Below are 26,963 nucleotides of genomic sequence, written 5' to 3' on the forward strand. Positions count from 1 at the left end.
GTTTACAAAGATGAAAACAATATATGGAAGTAAACATGTGCCATCGGATTTTGAATTTGAATTTTTAACACTGAATTTTTTTTTTGCATCTAAATCAGACTTTGAATTTTAAAAGCCATCGAATTTCTAGCACTGAAATTTTTTTGACTGACATTTTTTTTCAATATTTAAAAAAATTCAATGTAAAATAATTTGATGTAAAAGAATTCTGTGTCAAAAAATTCGATGTAAAAAAAATTCAGTGTCAAAAAATTTGATGTAAAAAAAATTCAGTGTCAAAAAATTCAGTGCAAAATAATTCAACGTCTCAAAAAATTCTGTGTAAAAATATTCAGAGTCAACATCCAGGTAACCACGGAGAAGCAATCGATCCCTGTATCAAATCATCCAACATCCAGCCAATCAAGTTACGCTCCATTGGTCATGTGACACCGAAACAGGAAGGCGGTGAAGTTCAGGTGAGCTCTGGTCAGAGCTCCGGTCAGAGCTCAGCATGGCTCAGAACACAAATGATTGCGCTTCGGTGAGTGTACTCTTTATTTACCTTTTGTGTTCGTAAAAGTCAGTATTAGTTACCGGACACGTTGCACATTAACAGAAATTGTTGACATTGAACAATGTCTACAGGGAACTTTTAATGAGGCGGTGTTCGTTAAAAGTGTGTTAGCTATTAGCCAGCGCTATGTTAGCTATTAGCCAGCGTTATGTTAACTAATAGCTAACGTTATGTTAGCATGGTTTATGATGTGGCTGGCAAGAAATAGCTGACTGACAGTTTGTTTAACAGCTGCCTATTAAGTTACTAGCTGTTTCTCTTTACCCAAAACATTAAAAGAAGGCGCAAATGATTTCATTACAGTGTTAACTGGTAACAGCTTGGGTCGTGGTTGCTCATAAGTTAGTAGCCCCATTCACACTGCCGTTTGCAAAGTTAAGTTTTTCGCGCTAAATTACATAATTACATAATCGCCATCAGTAAACTGGACACTGTCTGACTCCCTCACTCGTGGGGACAGAGGGGGGAAGTACAAAGTACCTGACGTCCACTACAGAGGACATTCATAAATTAGCATTTTTCATATGAAAATAAATAAGCTCAGCTCTGAAAACTCACTCAGATATTCATGAGATGTTAACTTACTTGAAACGATAAAAAAAACATAGAAATGTTTAATTTAAGAATATCATGCTTATCTTTATTTTTTCCATAAAATGTGATTTTGTTTTTCTCTCCTAGGAACTCCTGCTTAATCATCTTTTAGAAAGACTTTGCTCTCGATTGGAGCATATTCTGGGACGCATGCCTCTGGATCTGGACTTCTTAGAGTTCACTTGCACACACAAACGTGTGTTTTTAAATGCTGTATCCAGTCAAGTAACTGTTTGTCCAGCTATTTTAGATTCACTGACACAGCTACACAGTCTTATCAATTGGGAAAAAGAGAAAAGGGAGCAACACATTGCAGTTGTGCAGTTTGAGCAAGGACCAGCTGGGCGACAACGAATGGTCATATCCCCAGAGTATCTTAGCAAACTTCTGGAACTTAATCTGTCTGTTCCATGTATAGCTAAACTTTTGGGGATGTCCAGGCGCACAGTATACCGACACATGGCTGAGTCTGATCTCTCAGTTAAGGCATTATACAGCACTATGACAGATGAAGAGTTAGATCAGTGTGTGAGAGTCAGCGAGGCAGCCTCACTCTGGATATCGAATGATGAAGGCCCTTCTGGAAGCCAGAGGACTGAGGGTGCAGTATAACCGTGTCAGAGCCTCCATGCACCGTGTTGACACCACTGATGTCATAAGCCGTATGGTCCATGTATGATGTATTGCTTGACGGACCTACTCGGTTCCAGGACCCCAGTCTTTGATGCACATAGATACAAACCACAAATTGATTCGGTAAATTCTTATTAAGCAATCTTTTTGACAAAATGCATACATTCAAAGTGTGTTTGTAAAGTATGTGGTAGTTATCAGTATGCACCATAACACATTTTTTATACTGCTTCTTTCATGTTACTGTATATGCACCATCACAGCTAACGTCTTAAAATGGTATACACCTAGTCTATTACATTTAGCAACTGTGTGTAGAACACTTTTTTTCTTACTTGCAGTATGTTATATACAGCTGACAAATTATTTTTTTCTCTTTCAGCTACAACATTGTTGTCTTTGGTGGTATTGACGGTTTTTCCCGTAAGGTAAGCGCAGTTGTTTGGACTAAGAGTACACATTTCTGTAATCATTAAATACTTGAGTGTCTCATAGACATGTAATTGCATTTGTGCTGCAGATAATGTATCTTGGTGCAGCCTCCAACAACCTTACATCAACCACCCTGGCTTTCTTCCTAGAATCTGTTGAGAAGTTTGGTTTTCCTCTCAGGTAAATGCATATTTTAAACTGGGAGTTTTTACACTACAACAGTACAAGCAGTGACGGAAAGTAACTAAGAACATTTACTCAAGTAATATACTTAAAGATCACCTTCAGACAGGTTTTAAGACGTATATAAAATACTTTGCTTGGAATAATATTAATTAGGGCCCGAGCGCCGACAGCGGCGAAGGCCCTATTGAAACTGAAGGAATTATTATTACACCAAATTAATTGGCTTTTTGAGGGGCTTAACATATTCAAAAACTCACCAAATTTGGCGGGCGCATTAAGTCTGGTGAAAATTTACGTATTTTAAGGGTTTCGGGAATAACCGCGCAAAAATGGCTCGCTAGCGCCCCCTAGAAAGTTAAAAAAATTGAGCCCCTGCAGTGCTTTTAATATAGACTCACGGAACTTGGTACACATATGTAGCATATCAAGATGTACAAAAAATGTCATTAGAGCCATACCCTAAACCCAACAGGAAGTCCGCCATTTTGATTTCAAAGTTCGAAATTAGTGTGATTTTGGCCATTTCCACGTCGTACTTTAACGAACTCCTCCTAAAGATTTCATCCGATCAACTTCAAATTCGGTCTGTGCCATCTTAAGACATTAAAGATGAAAAGTTGTTAAAAGAAAAACTTTTCGTCATAGGGCATGGCCGTGGCGGGGCGGCCATTTTGTGCGTTTCTCCGCCGAAACAGGAAGTGGGTGTAACTCAAGTGTACATTGTCCGACTGGCTCAAAACTTTTCAGGATTCATAAGAGTCCAACCCTGAGGACAAATAAAGGCCGATATTTACTTAAAGTCATAGCGCCCCCTAGTGGCAACAGGAAGTAGGCCTAAAAGTCAAGGTGCTATACTTTAACGAACTCCTCCTAGAGATTTCATCCGATGGACTTCAAACTTGGTCTGTACCATCCCAACACCTTAAAGATGAAAAGTTATTAAAAGAAAAACTTTTCGTCTGATGGTGTGGGCGTGGCGTGGCGGCCATTTTGAGTGTTTAGCGATGAACAAATAAATTGTTGTAACTTGACTGTACGTTGTCGTATCTGCCAGAAATTTGTCACAATTGACAAGGGTCCACGGCTGAGGACACCTACAGGGCAAAATTGACTTTTGGTCATAGCGCCCCCCGCTAGCAACAGGAAATGCGCCTTATATGACAAACATCATCCGATTTACATGAAACTTAGAATGTGTGGTCTGCGTGTGACAATGAGCCGGCCCCTATAATATAACCACGCCCACTTACTCAGCCCACGCCCCCTTTCATAACATTTGTACCGTTTAAGGTAGAGTCTTGTGTGAGGTGTCATTGAACTCAGCAGAGAGTTGCTTCTTCATTGGTGATGCTTTGGCCTGCCCCCTATGCTTAAGCCACGCCCCCTTTCATGAATGCTGATCCCTCTAATGTAGAGTCTTGTATGAGGTGTCATTGAACTCAGCAGAGAGTTCCTTCTTCATTGGTGATCGTTTGGCCCGCCCCCTATGCTTAAGCCACGCCCCCTTTAATAACATTTGAACCGTTTAAGGTTGACCATTGTGTGAGGTATCAATGAAATCAGCAGAGAGTTCCTTCTTCATTGGTGATGGTTTGACCCGCCCCCTATGCTTAAGCCACGCCCCCTTTCATGAATGCTGATCCATCTAAGGTTGACCATTGTGTGAGGTATCAGTGAACTCAGCAGAGTTCCTTCTTCATTGGTGATGTTTTTGCCCGCCCCCTATGCTTAAGCCACGCCCCCTTTCATAACATTTGAACCGATTAAGGTAGACCCTTGTGTGAGGTATCATTGAACTCAGCAGAAACTTCCTTTTTAATTGGTGATGGGTTGACCCGGCCCCTATAAGTTAGCCAAGCCCCTTTTTATAACTGGTGACCCATTTAAGGAAGAGTCTTGTGTGAGGTGTCATTGAACTCAGCAGAGAGTTCCTTCTTCATTGGTGATGGTTTGACCCGCCCCCTATGCTCAAGCCACCCCCCATATCATAACATTTGAACCGTTTGAGGTAGACCCTTGTGTGCGAATCCCTTCTGAAGGCCGGCGGCGAAGGCGAAACCCCTCTGAAGGCAGGCGGCAAAGGTGAATCCCCTCTGAAAGCCGGCAGCGAAGGCAAAACCCTTCTGGAGGCCGGCGGCGAAGGCAGAATCCTTCTGGCGGCTGGCGGCGAAGGCGAATCCCCTCTGAAGGCCGGTGGCAAAGGCGAAACCCTTCTGGTGGCCAGGCAGGCTGAGCAGGTGAAGAGGCAGCTGGGCTGAAGACAGGTGACGGGTCAGCTGGGCTGAACACAGGCGATGAGTCAGCTAGGCTGAAGACAGGTGATGAGTCAGCTGGGCTGAAGACAGGCGACGAGTCAGCTGGGCTGAAGACAGGCGACGGGTCAGCTGGGCTGAAGACAGGCGACGGTTCAGCTGGGCTGAAGACAGGCGACGAGTCAGCTGAACTGGAGACAGGCGACGGGTCAGCTGAGCTGGAGACAGGTTACAAGTCAGCTGGGCCAGTGTCTGCCGACAAGGTAACAAGAACAAGAGTGTGTGGATCTGCCGGCAAGGTAACTGTATCAGCCACAGGAAACAAGGCAACAGGATCAGGAGTCGGCAAATCCTCCAAAGGGGTAACTGGAGCAGAAGTCGGCCGGACCACCGACAAAACACGGGGAGCAGGTGTCGGCCGGACCCCCGACAAAACACGGGGCGCAGGTGTCGGCAGGACCGCCAACAAAACACGGGGCAAAGTCACTGGGGCTGTCTCTGGGGTGCCGGAGACCGGCATAGTCACTGGGGCAGCCTCTGGGGCGCCCAAAAGAGAAGACTCTGGGAGGTTGGTCGACGTAAACTCTGGGAGGTCAGTTGACGTAGACTCTGGGAGGTCAGTCGACGTAGACTCTGGAAGAGCGGTCATCGAAGACTCTGGACGACTGGAAGACTCTGGAAGAGTGGTCATCGAAGACTCTGGACAACTGGAAGACTCTAGCAGAGCGGTCATCGGAGACTCTTGAAGAGCGGTCATCGAAGACTGTTGAAGAGCGGTCATCGAAGTCTCTTGAAGAGCTGTCATCGAAGACTGGACGGCTGGACGTCAGCTGAGACTCTGGACTGCTGGACGTCAGCTGAGACTCTGGACGGCTGGACGTCAGCTGAGACTCTGGACGGCTGGACGTCAGCTGAGACTCTGGACTGCTGGACGTCAGTGGAGGTTCTGGAAGACTGCATGTCTGCGGAGGTTCTGGAAGGCTGCACGTCAGCGGAGGTTCTGGAAGGCTGCACGTCAGCGGAGGTTCTGGGCGGCTGCACGTCAGCGGAGGGTCTGGGCGGCTGCACATCAGCGGATGGGGGAACAATCAAAAAAGGGGGGAAAACACAAGACAGGAAGTAAAACCAGACAAGACAAGACAGAAAAGACAGACTTCAAAATGAAACAGGAAACAGAACATACACAACCATGACAATTTGTGGATAAAAACCTTTTTCATAAAATAATTATTTTTTTTTCAATTCAAATTTTCCAGGATTGAGTGGCTGTGGAGAGACCTGTGGGCAGCTGTAACATGCATCTACTATGATGTTCTCCACTACCTGGAAAAAGAGGGCTTCCTCAGCATCGCCAATGAAACACACCTCTTCTGCTGTTACTTCGTGTTTCTCCCACGCCTGCAGGATGACCTAGATACTTTTTGCAATGGTTGGGACAATCATCCGTTGAGAACAGAAAGCCACGTGACCCCTAACCATCTGTGGGAGCTGGGTCGTACACATTAACCAATTCCAGGACCAGATAATAGAGGTATATTCAAATATAATGTGATTTTAATGAATAGTGTGGTTCATATACTTAAGAAATTTAATTAGAAGCCAAGAGCACATTCTGTAGTATTTGAAAGCGTGCCTACTTTTACTGCATACAACTCAAAATGCCCTCTATTTGTAGGGCATGGATATTCTTGACATTGAGTGGGAAAACAGCGGACTTCCATTTGATGACCAGTCGAGCATCATTGTTCCAGACACAGCATGCCCCCTGACCGATGGACAAATGACAGCTTTAAGAGATGCAGTTAACCCAAGAGCTGCATCCCAGTCCTTTGGCTGCGATACTTACATTGCTGCTGTTCAATTTTGTGATCAGTTTCTTGGTCTGTGAAAGAACTGATCAGAATGACTTCAGTTTTGAGTTGAGAGAGACAATGAACACAAGGAACGTTACAAAAAGAGCTTTCACCCCCTTATAGTTCACTTAACTCCTGCTTCAATTATATCAGTGCAGAGATTGTTTACAAGGAACATGTTAAACTGCAAAACTTAAGATATATACATATACCACATTTTTCTGTGAAAGCGGTGATTGACAGATGACCCTAACCCTAACTGTTCCTATTTTCTCAGTAACACTTAAGTCCCTCTATTTATTGCGTATAATCAGCATATAAACATGATTTATTACGGATGCAGTAAGGACATTTTAAGTGTTTATTAATGTATTTGTCAACAATTATAACTTCTTCTATAAAGAAATTTTATATTACTCTGTTTTACTATACCATAATTCATTATTTGTTTATGAACAAACCAACCTATATCATCAGCTAATATAAAATGAGCTATGGGGTTCTACATGAACACATTTTCTGACATGGGTAAAACAATTTTGGTTATATCACATTTTTCTTCTCACTGGTTTGAAGTAGGGTGATCTCAGTTTCAAAAAGACCTACGCCTAAATAATCACGAAATAATTCAATTTATGACAAAAGTTACGTTAACCTATTAAAATAACATGAATGAAAAGCTGTGATAATGAAAAGGTATATCAACTGCTTAAAGGAACACGCCGACTTATTGGGAATTTAGCTTATTCACCGTACTTTCCAGCTCTCAGCGAAGGCGGTCGCTTTTTCTCCCTCTCCCTCCCAGGCCTACCCTGCTTGCTATCTTGTCTTGTGTTGTCTGCTGTTAACTTTTTAGAGACTCTCCCTGCAAGGCTCTACAAATACCTAAAAATCATGGAATTGATTAACTGGTCTCTCAACGCAATTGACACTGTATTCTCGAGGAGGAGCACTGGTTCGGGTGAGCCAGCATGTCCTGACGGGACGTTTGCTGCGGGGTATACGATGGACGGCTGGGAGAAATGGCGTGTCGTGTGTCTCTCTGCTCTTTCCGTGGAGGACGTTGAGGATATCTACCTAGAATCAGAATCAGAAAGGGCTTTATTGCCAAGTACGTTGCACATACGAGGAATTTGTCATGGTGTTGTTGGAGCATGTCACACATACAAATATAAGAAGGATAAAAAGATATAAACAATATAAGTATAAACATATACACACAGTACGTATTAATAACGATAAAATAAATTTAAATAAATAGTAAAATAAGTTAAACAGTAGTGAAAAGGGACGCTACAGCAGAGTAGGTACAGTGGCATGAGGAGCCAGAGGTGGGGTGTGGAGAGAGTCAGGATGGATTCCGAGCCTTGTTTAGAAGGCTAATGGCGGAGGGGAAAAAACTGTTTATGTGGCGTGAGGTTTTGGTCCTAATGGACCTCATCCTCCTGCCAGAGGGGAGTGGTTCAAAGAGCTTGTGTCCGGGGTGGGAGGGGTCAGCCACAATCTTTCCAGCACGCTTCAGAGTCCTGGTGGCGTATAGGTCCTGGAGCGGCGGCAGATTGCAGCCAATCACCTTCTCAGCTGACCGAATGACACGCTGCAGCCTGCCCTTGTCCTTGGCAGTGGCAGCAGCGTACCAGATGGTGATGGAGGATGTGAGGATGGACTCAATGATGGCTGTGTAAAAGTGCACCATCATTGTCTTTGGCAGGTTGAATTTCTTCAGCTGCCGCAGGAAGTACATCCTCTGTTGTGCTTTCTTGACGAGGGAGCTGATCTTCAGCTCCCACTTGAGGTCCTGGGAGATGGTAGTTCCCAGGAAGCGGAAAGACTCCACAGTGTCAATTGTGGAGCCACAGAGGGTGATGGGGGCAGGTGGGGCTGGGTTCTTTCTGAAGTCCACAACCATCTCCACTGTCTTTAGAGCGTTGAGCTCTAGATTGTTTTGCTTGCACCAGGTCACCAGGTGGTCAGCCTCCCACCTGTAGGCGGACTCGTCTCCATCAGAGATGAGTCCGATGAGGGAGGTGTCGTCCGCAAACTTCAGAAGCTTGACGGACTGGTGACTGGAGGTGCAGCTGTTGGTGTACAGGGAGAAGAGCAGAGGAGAAAGAACGCAGCCCTGGGGGGATCCGGTGCTGATGGTCTGTGAGTCGGAGACGTGTTTCCCCAGCTTCACATGCTGCTTCATGTCAGACAGGAAGTCAGTGATCCACCTGCAGGTGGAGTCAGGCACACCAAGCTGGGAGAGTTTCTGCTGAAGCAGAGCCGGGATGATGGTATTGAAGGCAGAGCTGAAGTCCACAAACAGGATCCTGGCGTAGGTTCCTGCGGAGTCCAGGTGCCGGAGGATGTAGTGGAGGGCCAGGTTGACTGCATCGTCTACAGACCTATTGGCTCTGTAGGCAAACTGCAGGGGGTCCAGGAGGGGGTCGGTGAGGTCTTTGAGGTGTGAAAGCACAAGGCGCTCAAAGGACTTCATAACCACAGAGGTCAGGGCGACGGGTCTGAAGTCATTAAGTCCTGTGGTCCTTGGCTTCTTGGGGACAGGGATTATGGTTGAGGTCTTGAAGCAGGCTGGCACGTGACATGTCTCCAGTGAGGTGTTAAAAATGTCTGTGAACACTGGAGACAGCTGGTCAGCGCAGTGCTTCAAGCTGGATGGGGAGACAGCATCCGGTCCAGCAGCTTTCCTGGGATTCTGTCTCCTGAACAGTCTGTTGACGTCCCTCTCGTGAATGGAGAGAGTCGTCACTGAGGTGGGAGGGGGGGTGGAGGTGGAGGGGACCTTTAAGGAGGGCATTGGTGGGGGGGCCCAGGACCCTGCTGAGGTGGGCGAGGTGGAGGTGATGCACAGTGGCTGTAGCTGTAGGGAGGTGTCGTGGGGGATGGTGTCAGGACTGTCCTTTTGTCTTTCAAATCGACAGTAGAACTCGTTCAGGTCATTGGCTAGGTGTCGGTCATTGAAGGAGTGGGGGGTTTTAGGCTTGAAGTTGGTGATCTGCCTAAGTCCCTTCTAGACAGTCGCAGAGTCATTAGCTGAGAACTGGCGTTGGAGCTTCTCAGAGTACCGATGTTTAGGCTCCTTCACTGCCTTGCTAAATTTGTACTTTGACTCTTTAAATCTGTCTTTGTCCCCACTCCTGAACGCCTCTTCCTTAGCCAGCCTTAACCTTCTGAGTTTGGCTGTGAACCAGGGTTTGTCAATGTTGTAACTCACCCTGGTGCTTGATGGAACACAGCAGGCCTCACAGAAGCTGATGTATGACGTCACAGCCTCTGTGTACTCATCCAGACTGTGGGTAGCAGTCCTGAACACATCCCAGTCAGTACAATCCAAACACGACTGGAGATCCTCCACAGCTACACTGGTCCACTTCCTTGATGCCCTCGATTTGCAGAGCTTTAGTTTCTGCCTGTAGGCGGGGATCAGGTGGACCATGACGTGGTCAGAGTGCCCCAGTGCAGCACGGGGGACGGCGTGATAAGCATCCCTGACTGTGGTGTAACAGTGATCCAGAATGTTCTCCTCTCTGGTCGGGCATTTAATATGTTGACTATATTTAGGGAGTTCATGAGTGAGGTTCCCTTTATTAAAGTCACCAAGGACAATAACTAGGGAGTCCGGGTTGGTCCGCTCCACACACAGTATCTGGTAGGCAAGCATGCGCTGCGCGTCCTGCACGTTGGCCTGCGGTGAGATGTAAACACCGACCAGAATGAATGAATGGAACTCACGGGGTGAATAAAAAGGCTTACAGTTTATGGTGAAATACTCCAGGTCAGGAGAACAATACTGCTGGATCACTGTCACGTCGTTGCACCAACCGCTGTTGATGTAGAAACAGATTCCTCCAACTTGAATTTTGCCGGAGAGAGCCGTGTCTCTGTCCGCTCTGAAAAGCTGGAAGCCTGCCAGCTGCAGCGCAGAGTCCGGTATTAATCCACAGAGCCACGTCTCCGTGAAGCACAAAACAGCAGATGAAGAAAAGTCCCTGTTTCCCCTCAACAGCAGTTGTAATTCCTCCACTTTGTTGGGCAGAGAGCGCACGTTAGAGAGGAATATTCCAGGTAACGGTGTGCGTGATCCTCGCTGGCGGAGACGCACCAGCGCACCGGCCCGTTTCCCTCTCCTCCGGCGTTTCTCTGCGTGAGCAAAGGTGAGCGCACCTTTGACCAGAATGTCCAAAATTTCCAGTGAAGGGAGAAGAAAAGTGGGAAATAAGTCTGATGGTGTTGTTGCCCTGAAGTTCACGAGCTCTTCACTTGTGAATGAGATACGGGTACCATCGCAAGAAACAGAATTAAAACACAAAACAAAACAAAACAGAGCGCTCCAACACACCGTGTCGCCATTCTGCGGCGCCATCTTGATTTTATACCTATTTGGAACCCTGATAACTGGAATGTTGCTGATTGGAGGATGCTTCGCTCTGGTTTATCGAAGAATTGGAAAGACTTTGGTAGCTGTCCAAAGCCCAAGGAAGCTGCCTGGCCTGACTGAAGCTGTCGGAAAAGCGATCAGTTTGCAAACTGGAACTATTAATCGCGTGATGGAAAACAACATGGTAATGATGACCCGCGGCTTGGATACCATCATGAGGAAGGTCATGGATTTGGAAAGAAAAATTGACCAGTTGAACAGTGTGTAGTTGGACAATAGAATGAATGTTTAAATTAGAGCAGCCATTCGCGTAGACAAAACAAATTTAATCTTTCGGCTCCCTTATCCTGAACGGCCTTGCCAAGGCCGTATCTTGGAACAGTCACCCTGTTGGGGCTCTGCAAGCGAGACTCTCTTGGTTCCTCCCCCGTCTTCCCCACTGCCTGCTGATTGTCGTATCGGTTCTGGACTGTTCAAGGGTGTCACCATGGCAACGTGCTGTTTGTTTACGGTTAGAAGATGGCTGTGTCTCATGTTACGTTGTTTTTTGTACACACTGTGACTCTACAAATCACAACATGTAAATAGGAACATGTTGCTGTTATTTTGTCACTTATTGGGAGCAGTAGGATTGCTGGAACCATTCACCTGCATGTACTGTGCTGGCCTGATGCCGCTGGAGCCGTCAGACAGCCTTACAGCACGCACGGAGATGAGAAGGGTATGTATCGACTTGTCTAACTCTGGGGGTTACGGTGAATAAGCTAAATTCCCAATAAGTCGGCGTGTTCCTTTAACATAGTCTAGACATCAGACATTTCATTATCATTGATTACTTAACTCAAACAGGTTTTAAGTCTGAAGTTTATAGTGTACTAAATTGTCAAAGAAAAATCAATGGCTGCCTGGAAGGTGAGAAAAATATATAACAGTGTTGTGTTATTGTTTAATGACCTTTTCTCATTTTTATTGTCCTTTCTTCTCTTTCGCTGTCCGTCCCCCTTACACCGTGTGTAAGGATCAGGAACAAGGAAAAAGCAATGCATTATTTTGAACATTGAGGATTCTTCCCAAACCTGAGATGGAAATTGGGGAAAAAAATATTGCTTTTCAGTGGTTATACGAGGGCTTCACAGGAGTTCAGAGTCAGAGAAGTTTACCTCAATGAACTGACCATTTATTGCCAAAGGTTACTGCAAAGTACTCTCAGTAACAGCGTGAAAATATATTCAGTATACATTAACAACTTCCTGAATGTTTTCTTTGAGCGTGAGATAGTTTACAACAGGTCTTTTAACAGAACAACTAACAAGCTTAAAAACAAACATTTTAACATCAAATCTTGTCTTACAAAGGTAAATACAAGCCAAATGTCACTCACACGAGACCAAATCCTGTATGGCAACTGCAAATATAGGCCAGGATGTCACATTTAAAAGATGTGTAATCCTTGTAATGCCCTGGGATGTGCAAGGTCTCAAAGCAAGTGGAGGCTGTGGGGTATCTGCCCTCGACCACTTCTACAGAGCGACTCGGTGGTAGAATCTCCCATCCGGTCCAGAATTTGACCAGGTCGGTCAGTTCAGTTAGTGTTGCTATGGAGTAGATTAAAGGAATTAAACATCTTTTTTGACTTTATTAGTCATTAGGATAAATGGCCAACTATGGCACTAACAGCTTACACTCAATACAAGTCAAACCCTTGAGATAAGTTTACAGAAAAATCATTTTTAGAATGAGACTGGTTGGACTCGTCTCTTGAGTTGAAAACAGCAACATGACTACTTTTTCTTGTTTTTGTTTTTTTAAATCGGTTGGATTTTTTAAAGCATTGATTAAGTGATTATATAGGGTATTTTACACTGTTACTTAAGGTCTCCTAATAGGGTATGTAACATTGGTTGGGCTGAAAATTGCCCAAATGCTATTTTATTAGGCCTTTAACTACCCTGTAAATATGGCTCTATTTGGAACAAGAGCTTTTCTTCCAAATATGGTATGCTCATGAATATTTAGATGAGCTGCGCGCTGATTGGTTTGAGCGAACCACATAGAAACACATTGGAGACGAGACAGCAGGTCTCATATTTCAGACACTGCAAAGTTATACATTGTTTGTCGGGCTATTTCGTTATTAAATTCACTTCTGAGACTTTTTTAAATGAGAAATCAATTATATAAAGCTCAGATATGGGCCGTTTTACGAAAATTGATGGCTAATTGCAAATTTGTTAAGATGTGTCGGACTTTAGCTAGGAGCTCCACACGTTCTGACGAGAAAGCTGCAACCTCCATACCCAGTGAAAGTCACAGTTTCCCTGGGTACTGGACTACTGGAATACTTGGGGCTCCGTGGAGCTGGCTGGCTGCCAGTTGCCGGCATAACTAGAGTAGCTATATTTACAGTTTGAATTTCGTCACGCCACTTATATAACATCTACCCCAAGGTCTTATAAAGCTAACAATGGTCTCTGATTTCAATTTAATGCATTTTTGTGAACATTATGGGGTTTCGTTAGCTGCGACTGTACCTTCAATCCTACGTGTACAGATCGCGTCTAGTTAGCTTCATTTTCGGTGTAATTAGAGTATATTTACAGTTTGAATTTCGTCACGCCACTTATATAACATCTACCCCAAGGTCTTATAAAGCTAACAATGGTATCCGATTTCAATTTAGTGCATTTTTGTGAATTTCAGAGGAATTCTAAGAGGAGGCTAGCTAGCTCTCATTGATAGAGCTCCATCCAGCCGCAGGCTCTATCAATGACACTCGCGGACAAGAGGTGTTTATTTCCCCGATCGTTTGTTTAAATAACTCAACACATTATAATTACACACATTATAAGATTAACTGGAACCTGTGGTAAGAGATTGCTGGCATAACAAGCTCGCTGACCGCGCTCTCACTCTCACACACACCGGCCATTTAGCAGGAAGAGGGGAGCTGCAGGCCCTGGAGCTCTGTCAGTGCAGCAACGTTTGGTAGTCCAATAACCCAGAAACGGTGACTTTGCGCGGGTATGGAGTGCCGTGGGCTGCCAGCCGTGACGGAGCTCCATCTACCTCACAGCAGGCCGGGGTCTGTGAAGGAGGATAGGCTGGGCAGCGAGGCAGCAACACAGGCAGCACCGACCGCTGAACTCCGACTCCGACTCAAATGTACTCCGTCAAAGTAATACTATTATTAATATTAACGGCAAGGTAATCAATTCATGGTTTACATCAAGAGTAGGCCATGCTTTATAAATGGCAGTTTTCCTTCACTATGACAGTTTATCTTCCTTAATTTTCCTATGCCACTGCTAACCCTGAACAGCACCTACCATCTGTAGCAGTTGCACAACTTCCGGATGGTCCAGGCATTGCTGCTTGCTCTTCCTCAATTACAATGCTTTCATGCATCACCTCTTTTCCTGCCCTACCCACTTAAACTTATTTCTGTGTTTAACTGATATTGTGTGGGAATTGCTGAGAAGAGAAGAAACATTAACAATAGAAAGTAAATGGATACCTTTCCACACATGAAGAAGCGTGTACCTCAATAAAGTCAGTAGGAAACATTTTTGTGCAGACAGGACATTCCTGCATATCTGCTGTTGAGAAGTTACAAGCAAGAACAGTGTTAATTTCAAAAAAGTGTTTCTGTTGTTTAATACTATACAATATGCTCACAAAAGCTTAAAATTAAGAATTCTTACATTTTCTGTCTTCAGGCTCACTGCTTTCCACATTAGCCAGGTTATCTAAGTTATCTTCTTATCTACTTGATGTGTTCTGTCAGGAGTGGAAGAGGAACTGCAACTCCACACTTCTGACATGTGGCTTTTGGCATGCTACTGAATGCTTCATCAGTTAGTGGTAGGGGATTTGTGCTGAGTTCCTCTTGAATTGGGGCTATGAATAGATTTTTACCCCCACGACTTACAGACTTCAAGATCATGCCTGTATAGCCAGTCTCATCAAGAGCCACAAGAGAGAGTTTTTGGCTACCCCATCCACCTATAGAAAAGAGGAGAGGAAAATTAGTACTTTCAACAGTATATTAGATATAGATTATATAGTCAAAGCATCATTATGAAGTCAAAGCAACTAGACGTCTTGTCTGACAACAGACCAGGCTGAAGAAGTCACCTAAAACAAAACAGGTCCAGCTTTTTTTTTTTTACTTAACTTTTACAAATACAAATATTACAATCAAACAATTAGTTGCTGATTTGCAGTTAGGCATGACCTAATAAAGGTTAACAAAATGTCTTAAATTGAACAGGCTTAATAATAAATGTACAGAGATGAGTTTGAGGAAATCATTTGAAGTTTTATTTAGGTACCATCTGTTCAATTATAAAGTAACAGTGTTGTGCATTGCATAATGTGAAGTTAGCTGCTGCAAATGTACTTTTTTATGACTGAGCAACACTAATACACAAACCTGTGTTGGCCTACCTGCAGATTTGTATAGCAGCCACCCACCAGTCACGGCCCCCAATTTTGGAAATAAAACTTTGAGGGCATCACATAACTGTAAGCAAAAATATTGGATATAAGTGTAAGCCTCTCCAAAGAGATCCATCCATCTTCATCTTCGTCCGCTTATCCGGTATCGGGTCGCGGGGGTAGCAGCTCCAGCAGGGGACCCCAAACTTCCCTTTCCCGAGCCACATTAACCAGCTCTGACTGGGGGATGCCGAGGCGTTCCCAGGCCAGGTTGGAGATATAATCCCTCCACCTAGTCCTGGGTCTTCCCCGAGACCTTCTCCCAGCTGGACGTGCCTGGAACACCTCCCTAGGGAGGCGCCCAGGGGGCATCCTTACCAGATGTCCGAACCACCTCAACTGGCTCCTTTCGACGCGAAGGAGCAGCGGCTCTACTCCGAGCTCCTCACGGATGACTGAGCTTCTCACCCTATCTCTAAGGGAGACGCCAGCCACCCTCCTGAGGAAACCCATTTCGACCGCTTGTACCCTGGATCTCGTTCTTTCGGTTATGACCCAGCCTTCATGACCATAGGTGAGGGTAGGAACGAAAACTGACCGGTAGATCGAGAGCTTTGCCTTCTGGCTCAGCTCTCTTTTCGTTCCTCAGAATACAATATACAATACAGCTAGCCTAAATAACAAATTTCTTTTTATTACCTCTTCATGGGTTGTGCTTTCATCTAGATGAGCAGTCCTACGGCCCAATCCTGCATGCATATGGACTATTTGCTCCTGCTCTTCTGGGTTTTTTTCACACTGCTTTGGCAACAAATAGAAAACCACATCAAGTGGTTTAAGTCTCTTGGCAGGAACAAGATTTGCTGCAGGAAAGCGCCTCTTCCCTCTGCCCTTGGTAAAAGCACCTGGAAAGGACCTATAGAAAATAAGAGTGTAAAAACATTAACTACCACATCATCTGTTAACTTTTTACGCTATTGCGAAAGGCGCATTTGAACGTCGTCTTACATGACATAGATGAAAATAGAAAACCTTGGCACTGTATTGCATACCCTCACCAGTTTCCAATAAAGTGCAATAGGCAATCATTTAGACCTTCAAATCCCATTTTATATACAATTATTTGAAGTATATGTTATTGTATTATTTACAATACACCAAATATATTCCATCAAATGTTCTGTATGCCTCTCTAATTAGACTAATTAATGAGTGATGTTATTGATCAAAAGTGTGGTTTGACGTTCCTTTTAGGGAAATTATATACTTGGTCATACTTGTTATGGACAATTCTGTTGGGGTTTTTTATATTTCTGTTGCCTGTTTTCATAATTCTGTCTGTTTCTTGTTTTGTATATTTATTCTGTATATTTCTGTTCCCTGTTGTGTAGATTTATCCTGTTTTGTGTATTCTGGATTGTGTATATTTCTGTTTCCTGTGTTATTTTGATAGTCTGTTTTCTGTCTTGTCATGTCTAGTTTTGCTTCCTGTGTTTTCCCGCTTGTGTGATTGTCTAATGTGCTCCACCTGTTCCCCAGCCCTGGTGTCACCTGTCCTGTGTTTGCTCATTACCTAGTTTATTTAGCCTCTGTGTTTCCTTTGTCTCTTGTCAGATCGTTTTGTGTCCTTGCCCGGTTAGTTTGTGTGGGTTTGTGTCTCCCAGTGTCAGCTCTCTTCAGTTTCTGTGCTCCCTGGATTCCCTTTGTTCACAAGTTCCCGTTTTTTTTGTACTTCTCTGGTTTTTTGGATTCCCTTTTGACTTCATTCTGGAATTGTTTTTTTGCCTGCTGCAGCTCTCAGGACTCCCTTGGTTTGTTTTTGTGTTTTGCTCAAATAAATCCTCACTTCAACTTGCTCCTGCCTGCCTGCCTCTCTCTGCGATTGGGTCCTTTAATTCCCTACAACCTAACAATACTTCAGACTGGAATAAAAAACAAAGACAACAAGTAGCCAAAATTCATGATATCATCAAATAAAAGGCAGTGGCCCAGCATCAGATCACCAGAATAAGTATGTCTGAATGGTTAATCCCAGTGTAGACATCCCCATATTCAGTCTTCCTAAAGATTGTTCTTCCACATGACTAAAAGGGAAGCTGCCACATCTCTTAATATTACCTGAGTGTATGTTCTGGGAGCTGATGGATTATTGATCAGTAACACTGACTACTGAGCCAGGTGCTGAGTCATTTCACTGTTTTTTTGGTTTTGGAACAAAATATTGCCAATCTCTGTTTCTGTTTATCAACTAAGTGGCTTTATTTGATCTCAATCCAGGTCAGTCTCAACGAACTACCCTATACTGCAAAAACAACTAAATGCATCTCACACCTTCTCGCTCTCCCAATACCACTCACACACTTCCAACACACATCCAGCACTTTTTGCATTTAGCAGACTGTGCAGCTAATTATCCATGAGCATTGCTAGCACAATTAAAACCAGGAGAGCCAGAGCCAGTTCTTGACAAATATGAAAGAAAGCCTTTATTATCTATAGCCAGTGGAAGCAGCCCAGGCCCTGCCGAGCAATGCTTTTCCACCAAGGCAGAGCTGGTGATGGTTCGGAGCCAGACCCTAGTTTCAAATCGGTTCTTTTTCTTTTTTTCGACCACCAAAGCACCAGCTCCGAACAAGTGATTCTTAAGTAGCACCAAATCATTGTTAGTCTAGAAGTAAGAACCACTTACGTCAGCGGCTGGGGGCGGGGTTACCGTGACCAACAAGACGAACAGAAACTTGTGACTGCCATTTTTGAATTAGCAGATAAACACGATGGACGCGAGTAAACAAAAACAGCTGTGGTCAGAGGAGGAAACAAGCTACTTTCTTGCACTATGGTCCTCTTCAGAAGTCCAGAGTAAATTAGACGGGGAAACCGGTTTTGCAGCAAATTCAGCAAGAGATGGCTGTAGTGGGGTTCGACCGGAACCTCGAACAGATAAGCAACAAACTAAAAAAACTAAAGAAGGACTACAGGGACCAAAAAAAGGACCTCGGTCAAAGCGGCAATGGTCGCCCTCGTCGAAACCCACATTTCGACGTTCTCGACTCTGTTCTTGTCGATAGGCCGGCATGCCAGGTGACTGGGGTGCTGAACTCGGCAACAATAATGCTCGAGTCAATGGTGGATGATTCACTGAAGCAAAGTTGCACCGATCCTGGTAAGTTCTATTTTTACATTAGTTTACTTGTTCCTAGCATGTTTCTTAGCTGTTTAGTGAGGTTCTAATTTCTTACATCAGTGTTTGCAATGTGGCTAGCAAGGATTGTATTATCTGTGATTTCATTGTATAAAGTATCACAGAACAGTGTGTAAAGTGTAATGGACAATATTTTTTTAAAGCACTGTCGTCCTGTTTTTTTTATAGAACTGTCTGCCATCAACGACCGTGATGATGACAATGTTGACTTGCCGCCACCACTGGGCTGCAGCTCTCCCGCGCCGTCGTGTAGCAGCTCTGGAGAAGCATCTTCAGAATGGGGTAAGACTTGGTGTGCAAATGGTCACACCATACACTATGCAAACATTGAGATGTGTCTGTAATATATTACTATATTATATTACTATCAGGTACTGAAATAATGTTTATATTTTTTCTTCATTTAACTTAATGAACAGCAATACTAAATGCTTTATGTAACAATTCAATTGTATTACCTTAAACAAAAAACAAAAGTCTAGAAAACACTTTAAAAAAGTTTAATGTAGAATATAAAGTCAATCTGACATTAACTTGCTATATACAATATAACGTTGATGCTTTATTATGGGACATGAGCAAAATCTGAAGTGATAGTGATATAGTATGATGCTATATTTATTTTTTAGATAATTAATATAGCAGATGCATACGCATAATTCCCTGCAGAAAACAATTATTTGCAATGCTATGACAATTGTCGTCTGCTACTATTGTTGTACACAGGAAAAAGGAAGAGAGACAGTACCTCAGAACTGGTGCAATATTTGGAAAGGGCAGATGAGAGGTTCTTGCAGCACAGCAAAGAAATGGACGATGCCTTGCGTCAGGACATGAGAGTGGACACATATTCCCTGCTTGGACTCATGGGGCGCATGGTGGCCGTAATGGAGGCACAAGTGCAAAAATGATTGCAAATAAATCACCACAGTATTTTTGGTGGCTGTTTATGTAAATCTTTTATTTAAATTAACTATTTACAATTTTTGTTTTCACAAACTGCACTTTACATTTTTCAAAGTTTTGTAAGGATTTCTATTGGTTGTTTTTGTTTAAATAAACATGTTCATTAATACAAATGTCTGGTTCAGTTTCTTTAACACTTAACAGGCAAATATCATATATCGTTTGTGTGTGTTTTTAATGTGATTAGGTGTATTTTCATATAAATAATGTGTACATTAAACATGTTAATCAGGTGAAGCGATTAGCTGCATATAAACTTCTATAACATTTCAACATTAAAATGACTAAAATCCAAATTAGTTCATGATTGGAAGTTAATAAAAACTTGGTGGTTTAAAGTGAATTGAGGAAAAGTGTAATATTAATATTTTAAATTGTGTTAAGTAGTTTGGTGCTAATTGTAGCTCTAATCCACCTGTTGTGCAGGAGCTATATCTATTTCACAATATATTTTGTTACAAGAATTCACAATATTTGGTTTGTTTTCTAGAAAGGCTTCAGATAATAGGTGGATAGTGGGCTTGAAGGGGAGTTGATGGCAAGCCATAATGCCTGAATAAAGGCTATAATTGCTGAATTCAAACAAAACAATATTTACAAAAGAATGTCTCATGCCGGTCAGAAGTGTGAAAGGGTCGTTGATTGAGGACCATAAAGCAAGAATTGAGCAGTTCTCCTGGCCAGACAGTCAAGTAGGTGTTTACAGGGCAATAAAATGGCTTATGAAATTATTCACAAAATGCAAGTTTTAGAAATAATAGGGTTTATTCAATGGATGAGAATATAATACAATTTATGAAAGTGCAGATGTCCTCAAACACAAACGGCAGTGTTACAAAAATATGGCATTGGTGTATTCAAAGAATCCCTCGTTCCCTCTGTTAAAATGCATCATTAATGCAGCTCTGATGTCAGCCCCTTCTGGTAATGTCTGAACAGGAGGCTCAATGTTTAGAGTCCTGTCTGGGTGCTCTTCAGTGAAATTATCACCATGTTCCTCACAAATGTTATGGAGCACACAGCAGGTCAGTGCCATCCTCTTGCTCAGCTCCAGCTTGCAGTCGTTTCTTTTTAGGAGGCACCTCCATCGTCCTTTTAATCTCCTAAAAGACATCTCCACAACCAATCGTGCACTGCTCAGCCTGTAATTATAGGTATGCTGTTCAGTGGTCAGTCTGCCAGTGTCGGAAAAGGGCTTCATGAGCCAATTCTGCATGGGGGTATGCCGGATCACCGATCAGGTTATGTCCAACATCACAGCCAGAGATGGTGACTTTGTTTTGCCCTAGTAATTCCCCGTCACTTAGGACCTCCCACAAATGTGACTGTCGTAGCACTCTGGCGTCATGCACACTCCCTGGATAGACAACACAAACATCCCAGAAAAGACCTTTGCCATCCACAACTGCTTTGCAGAACAATAGAATGCCAGCCTTGGCTGATTGAAATAGTCTCATGGATAGTCCTCTGGTGCAATTATTGGAATGTGGCTGCCATCAATTGCACCCACACACTGTGGAACTCTCCAACGATTATTAAAGAAAGTGGCCATTTCTAACAACTTTTCAGCATCAGGAAATTTTATGTGGACGGGAAGGAGCACCGTGATGACTGTGTTGCAGAATTCCTGAACACAATTAAATACAGTGCTGAGGCCTACTCCAAAAAGATGGCTGATTGTCCTGTATTCACCACCCGTGGCCAGTTTCCAGATGGCAATTGCCACACGCTTTCGGATTGGGACACACAAACGGTAATTTGTGTTCCTTCTCCCCATGGCATGCTTGACGTGACTGCAGATGTACTCAAACGATTCTGGGGATACGCGGAAATTCTGCATGAATTGTAACGGGGTGAAATCCGGAACAATTGTGTCCCACCAGTGGTCAGATCGTGGCTATGCCCACATTACAGGTGACCTCCGCCTTGCCTTCAGCTGCAAAATTGCCTGTAAAGATAAAAAAAAAAAATATATATATATATAATTTTTTTTTAAATTATATATATAAGTTTCATAGGGTATAGGTATATTTTCTATCAAGTATACAATGCAGTATAAATACTATAAAAACAGTTGAGCTGTAGCAGTGAAGCGTTTATTAATTCATCTATAAGTACGTTACCACTTAAAAGACAGGGCTACTTTATTTATAAGGTTTTTTTTTCAGACAACTTATTTTCATAGCCTTCTTGTCCAGTGAAAACCATGTATAAATCTAAATTTGGACATTTTTAATAGGCTACTACGGTGGCCGACAAGGGCAAACGCCCTGCAACTTAAGAAAACACACACAAATAGACAAAACACAAGCAATTTAAGAAAACAACTTCATTAATTTGACAACATATGTGCAGCATTCAGCAAACGCTCTGCAAATACCACAACACAACCAAATACATAAACGCACTGCAAATAAAAAACGATGCAAAAAGAAAAGCATGCAAACCCCGAAAAAAGAAGCGATGCAAAAAGAAAAACAACTTCATTAATTTGACAACACATGCGCAGCATTCAGCAAACGCACTGCAAATACACACAACACAACCAAATACATAAACGTGCTGCAAAGACACACAACACAACCAAATAGATAAATGTGCTGCAAAGACACACAACACAACCAAATAGATAAACGCACTGCAAATATGAAACGATGCAAAAAGAAAAGCACACAAACCCAGAAAACAAATGCAACAAAAAAACGCTGCATCCAGATTACACAAGCTAGGGGAACAGCTGGATTTTCGACCCCACGGGGAGAGAGAGAGAGAGAGAGAGAGAGAGAGAGAGAGAGAGAGAGGACTGTAACTATTAAATCTATGTTTGAGATCTGTTTTCTCTGGTTTGGTGGGTGTGTCTCGGCTCAGGTCAGGTGATACTCAATCAGCAGAGACGTCTGTAAACTCGTGGTGATAAAACATTTAAAACTGCATCAGTGTTTAACGTTGACGTTTGTTTAAGTCATATTTCATGAGAGGGTTTCATTTCGAGGTCTGAAAAGTATAGGCCTCCTCAAGTGTAATATTGTGATTATACAACAACGGTTACCAACAAAATAAGTGATTAATCTGTATTCATATTGTGGAGCAATTCGCTCTTGAAATACAAAAACAGACAGGATTTCTAGTCCCTCCCTGTTTAGTAAACCAGCCAAATTACTGTGGGATTTATCAAACTGAAGAAATCCCGCCTGCACATATAAACACAGAACTACTTTGCTAACTCCAACGTGTTGTAAGTAAGACATCTGCTGAAAAAGTTATTGTATTCATCAGCATGATTGCCATACTGTTTAGTTCACAAACATCCAACACACCAAAGTACAAACACATAGCGGACCAGAGTGAACTTTTATTTTGAAAAGCCGAAGCTCGGGGACTGCACCAACCGGGAGGACATGAGACGGGAGCATAGACTGTATATTAATAATATATTATGTTATTAATAATAATAATAATAATATGAATTTAATATCGGTTAATAACGGTCGAAAATCCAGCTGTTCCCCTAGCTGCTCCCTCTAGAGGTCTGGAGAACTTCTGTTGTGTAATCTGGATGCTGCGTTTTTTTGTTGCATTTGTTTTCTGGGTTTGTGTGCTTTTCTTTTTGCATCGTTTCATATTTGCAGTGCGTTTATCTATTTGGTTGGGTTGTCTGTATTTGCAGTGCGTTTATGTATTTGGTTGTGTTGTGTGTATTTGCAGCGCGTTTATGTATTTGGTTGTGTTGTGTGTATTTGCAGCGCGTTTATGTATTTGGTTGTGTTGTGTGTATTTGCAGTGCGTTTGCTGAATGCTGCTCACGTGTTGTCAAATTAATGAAGTTGTTTTTCTTTTTGCATCGCTTCTTTTTTCGGGGTTTGTGTGCTTTTCTTCTTGCATCGTTTCATATTTGCAGTGCGTTTATGTATTTGGTTGTGTTGTGGTATTTGCAGCGCGTTTGCTGAATGCTGCGCATGTGTTGTCAAGTTAACGAAGTTGTTTTCTTAATTTGCTTGTGTTTTGTCTATTTGCATGTGTTTTCTTAAGTTGCAGGTTGTCTGCCCCTGTCGACCACTGTAGGCTACACATTAAAGCTGCAGTAATACTAAAAAAAAAACATAATATAGCTTATAATAAAACAACACTGACAGTGGACACATTGTTCTGCAGATTATCTAGTTTTAGTTATATTACTGTGAGTGGTTTCTGCTTATAACTCAGACATACATACGAGTTTTCACAAAACGGCGTCGGAATACTTATTCAACCAATGCTTAATACATTTTTTATTTAACTGCAATGTGATCGATTATCAGCAAAGTCGATGCTAGGTTAGGAACATGCTGAGGCTAAAATATAAATCTCAGGCTAAAGTCGGCATCTTATTGTGAAAAATAAATGTTATGTACATACCGTTACTCTCGCTTGTAATCTCCGTCTGTACAAATAAAGGCGAGCCGCGCGAAGACGTTGGATCCACTGAGTTTGGATACCGACATAGGTCCGCAAAGCCATGAACATCAATAGCAAAGCAAAGTCCGCCATTGTTAATGATGTGTTTGTGTTTGGCGCCACCGCGCTAACGTTGCTGGGAAAGATGAGGCGTATACAGTGATGTAAGACCTGGCTCTGTGCTGGCTCTTTAGCCTGTGGAAAAGCAAACCAGTTCTTTGGAGGCTCGACAGTCGAACCAACTCCGAACCGGCACTAGCTCTAGCACTGAACCAGCACCTGGTTCTTGTTGGTGGAAAAGGGGCTTGCCAGAGGTCATTGATCTTGTAGGAGTGCAGGCTGTGAGGGATGATGCACTTTTGCTGGTTCCCAGAGGCAGCGCATTCATTAAGATGTCTTAATCCAGTTCATTAGGCACGACTCCGTTTGCTGTTGTTAGTCAGTGTGTCCCAACAATGCCAGACATGCAAGACAACGTTGTGTCCAAAAATTATTTTCTTTACCTTTCATTAACTCACCCATTAACACCAATATGTTTGTAATATAACACTTTTATAAGTGCAAGCACAGTTTACAAGCATTTACTATATTGATATTGAAAATTATGTGTAGCTGCTTTATACTAAACATTTTCCAGTTTGAGTCAATAATGAATTTATTAAGCTTTACTTATTACAAAACATTCAATTACCATTGGAACTTATTTGATAATCTTTGACTCTTGCACTGTGAAGCTGCCATAAGCATAATGATGAAAAACAGGTTTTAGAGGTTTAGATGAACTAATTCATCAGTTTATGCCTGAATTATATTATTATTATTATTATTATTATTATTATTATTATTATTATTCATTTTAAATGAATAATGAATCATTTTAAACCTTAATTAAAAAAAAACAACAATCTGAGGAAGAGAGGAACCCAACTCCAAACAGAGATGGTAGTACTGTTAATAAAAAACAATCTCTCTCATTGCACCTGCACACTCACAAGACTATCAGGGGCTTTTTGGAAGGGAACGGAAACAAGTAAAAAACAAAAGTTCATAAAAACATATTTTTGTTTTTGAAATAAAATAACGCCTATTTTTGAGCTGTGGCAACCGAGAGCAACATCTGGTCAGCGTTGGCGGTCCATCTCCTCCAATACGCCCTGTGCTTCTGAGAATCCTCTCTTCTCTAATCTGGACCATAAGTCACAAGAAGGCATGTCTGGCTCTGAGTTACGGCCCTCTGGTAGTGAACTTGGATACATTGCAGTCTTAAGATATACATGAGTATAATTATGAGAGATAATTCAAGATGTTCCTTCTGGGAGACAGAAATGGTGTTAAATGAGATCAGAGCTGAAGGATCTTTTTTTTTTTTTTACTTTTTTTCACTTTGTCACAGTTACAATTTGGGCTGCTTACAAATTGTCATTTTAGCATTAATAAGTCATCATCATTTACAGTTTACTTTGAGGCATCGGATTAAATCTAAGGTTGCTTTATGACATAAAACAGGAAGAGAATGCTGTTTTGCTGACACTCTGCTAGAGTTATTAAAGTTGTACTTGGTTCCTGAAGAGAAATTTTGAAAACATGATTAAGTTTTTAAGCCCGACCTTTGTCTCCTACTGGAGAAAATCCATGTTTTAGCAAATTGTGTGCTGCTTGTGCTAAGTGGAAAATACTGTAGGGATGCACTGATCCGTTGCTGACCTCATTAAAGGGTAACTACCGTTTTTCAACCTATGTTTCTGTTTCTAAGTGACTGATGGGAACAACAATCTTTGACATGGTCCAGTATTAAGAGAGATCGCTACAGTCGGCAGTGGTGAAACAAGCTACAATGTAAGTTAATAGGACAATTGTCCAGCTTGTATTTACCTTCACAAAAGTGCTTGTTTTGCCACTGACTCAGATTAGTGTCTGACAACATTATGGAAATAAATTCTACAGAGATAGACCGTTTAAAACCTCTTTAAGACCTTTCTGTTTAACCAGAAACAGCTCTGAAGTCGCTAGAGCTAAACCCTCCAGATATCTTGGACGGGCATTGGAAATTAGCAATAGCTATAAATGCTGTGATGCTGTACGAGATTTGTTGCACAGATGTCTATGTCTAAGCATCTCTCCCTATTCAAATACACATGAAATGAAAAACTCCATTTCAAAAAGCAATACCTTTAGCGTATATAGAGTCAACATATTTTCACATGTAAATCGGTAAACTATGTGTTTATTTCAACCAAAAGTAGAGTTGTGATGGTTGGAAAAGTGGAAAGACGACCAAAAAACGGCTTTTCATAGTTTTATTTTGTTTCTGTCGACTTTGAATGAAGTGAATTTTACGACGCTATAATGTCTGTTTATTTACACGGAGTCTGGTGGGTTTAGCGAACGCAATTTTGCAGATATTTATATGTTTAAAAAAAAGGATCTTAACAGAAAGGTCAACCTCCTTAGAAATCCTTTCCATAATGTTGTCAGACACTTAGAATATTAACCTGAGCCTGTCAGTGGCAAAAGGAGCAATTTTGTGAAGGTAACTACAAGCTGGACAATTGCCCTATTAACTTACATTGTAGCGTGTTTCTCCGCTGCTGACTGTAGCGATCTCTCTTAATACTGGACCAATGTCAAAGATTGTTGTTCCCATCAGTCACTTAGACAAAAAACAGGTTGAAAAAAGTGGTAGTTACCCTTTAAGTGGGTCAGGTATCAGTCTAGCCTCACTTTGCCAGACCTTCCTCCACATTGCTGCGGAGGAGGATCTGGCTAGTCCTGGTCATCCTTAGGTGTCTATTACAGTGGGGCAAAAAAGTATTTAGTCAGCCACCAATTGTGCAAGTTCCTCGGTAAAATAAGTATTTGATCACCTACAAACAAGCAAGATTTCTGGCTCTCACAGACCTGTAACTTCTTCTTTAAGAGGCTCCTCTGTCCTCCACTCGTATTAATGGCACCTGTTTGAACTTGTTATCAGTATAAAAGACACCTGTCCACAACCTCAAACAGTCACACTCCAAACTCCACTATGGCCAAGACC

The 26,963-nt window shown here is 42.4% G+C and overlaps 1 protein-coding gene and 3 long non-coding RNA genes across 5 annotated transcripts in view; 2 read left to right on the plus strand and 2 right to left on the minus strand.

Annotated features, from left to right (window-relative positions):
* The window catches only part of LOC116055596 (receptor-type tyrosine-protein phosphatase N2-like), a 310,864-nt gene that overhangs the window by 48,700 nt on the left and 235,201 nt on the right, over nucleotides 1-26,963 (plus strand). The gene's annotated exons all lie outside the window — the stretch shown is intronic.
* On the plus strand, nucleotides 279-6,439 carry LOC116055598. Its single transcript, XR_004898180.1, has 4 exons — nucleotides 279-523; nucleotides 2,166-2,211; nucleotides 2,304-2,395; nucleotides 6,329-6,439. It is a non-coding gene; the product is annotated as an uncharacterized LOC116055598 (long non-coding RNA).
* LOC116055599 lies at nucleotides 14,210-14,637 on the minus strand. Its single transcript, XR_004106353.2, has 3 exons — nucleotides 14,592-14,637; nucleotides 14,405-14,486; nucleotides 14,210-14,311 (listed from the first exon to the last, which is right to left on the minus strand). It is a non-coding gene; the product is annotated as an uncharacterized LOC116055599 (long non-coding RNA).
* Nucleotides 14,857-16,190, minus strand: LOC116055600. The gene is made up of 3 exons (XR_004106354.1): nucleotides 16,027-16,190; nucleotides 15,337-15,412; nucleotides 14,857-14,892 (listed from the first exon to the last, which is right to left on the minus strand). It is a non-coding gene; the product is annotated as an uncharacterized LOC116055600 (long non-coding RNA).

The sequence above is a fragment of the Sander lucioperca genome, chromosome 9 (genome assembly GCF_008315115.2).
Source record: "Sander lucioperca isolate FBNREF2018 chromosome 9, SLUC_FBN_1.2, whole genome shotgun sequence".
In the NCBI taxonomy this organism is placed as follows: Eukaryota; Metazoa; Chordata; class Actinopteri; order Perciformes; family Percidae; genus Sander; species Sander lucioperca.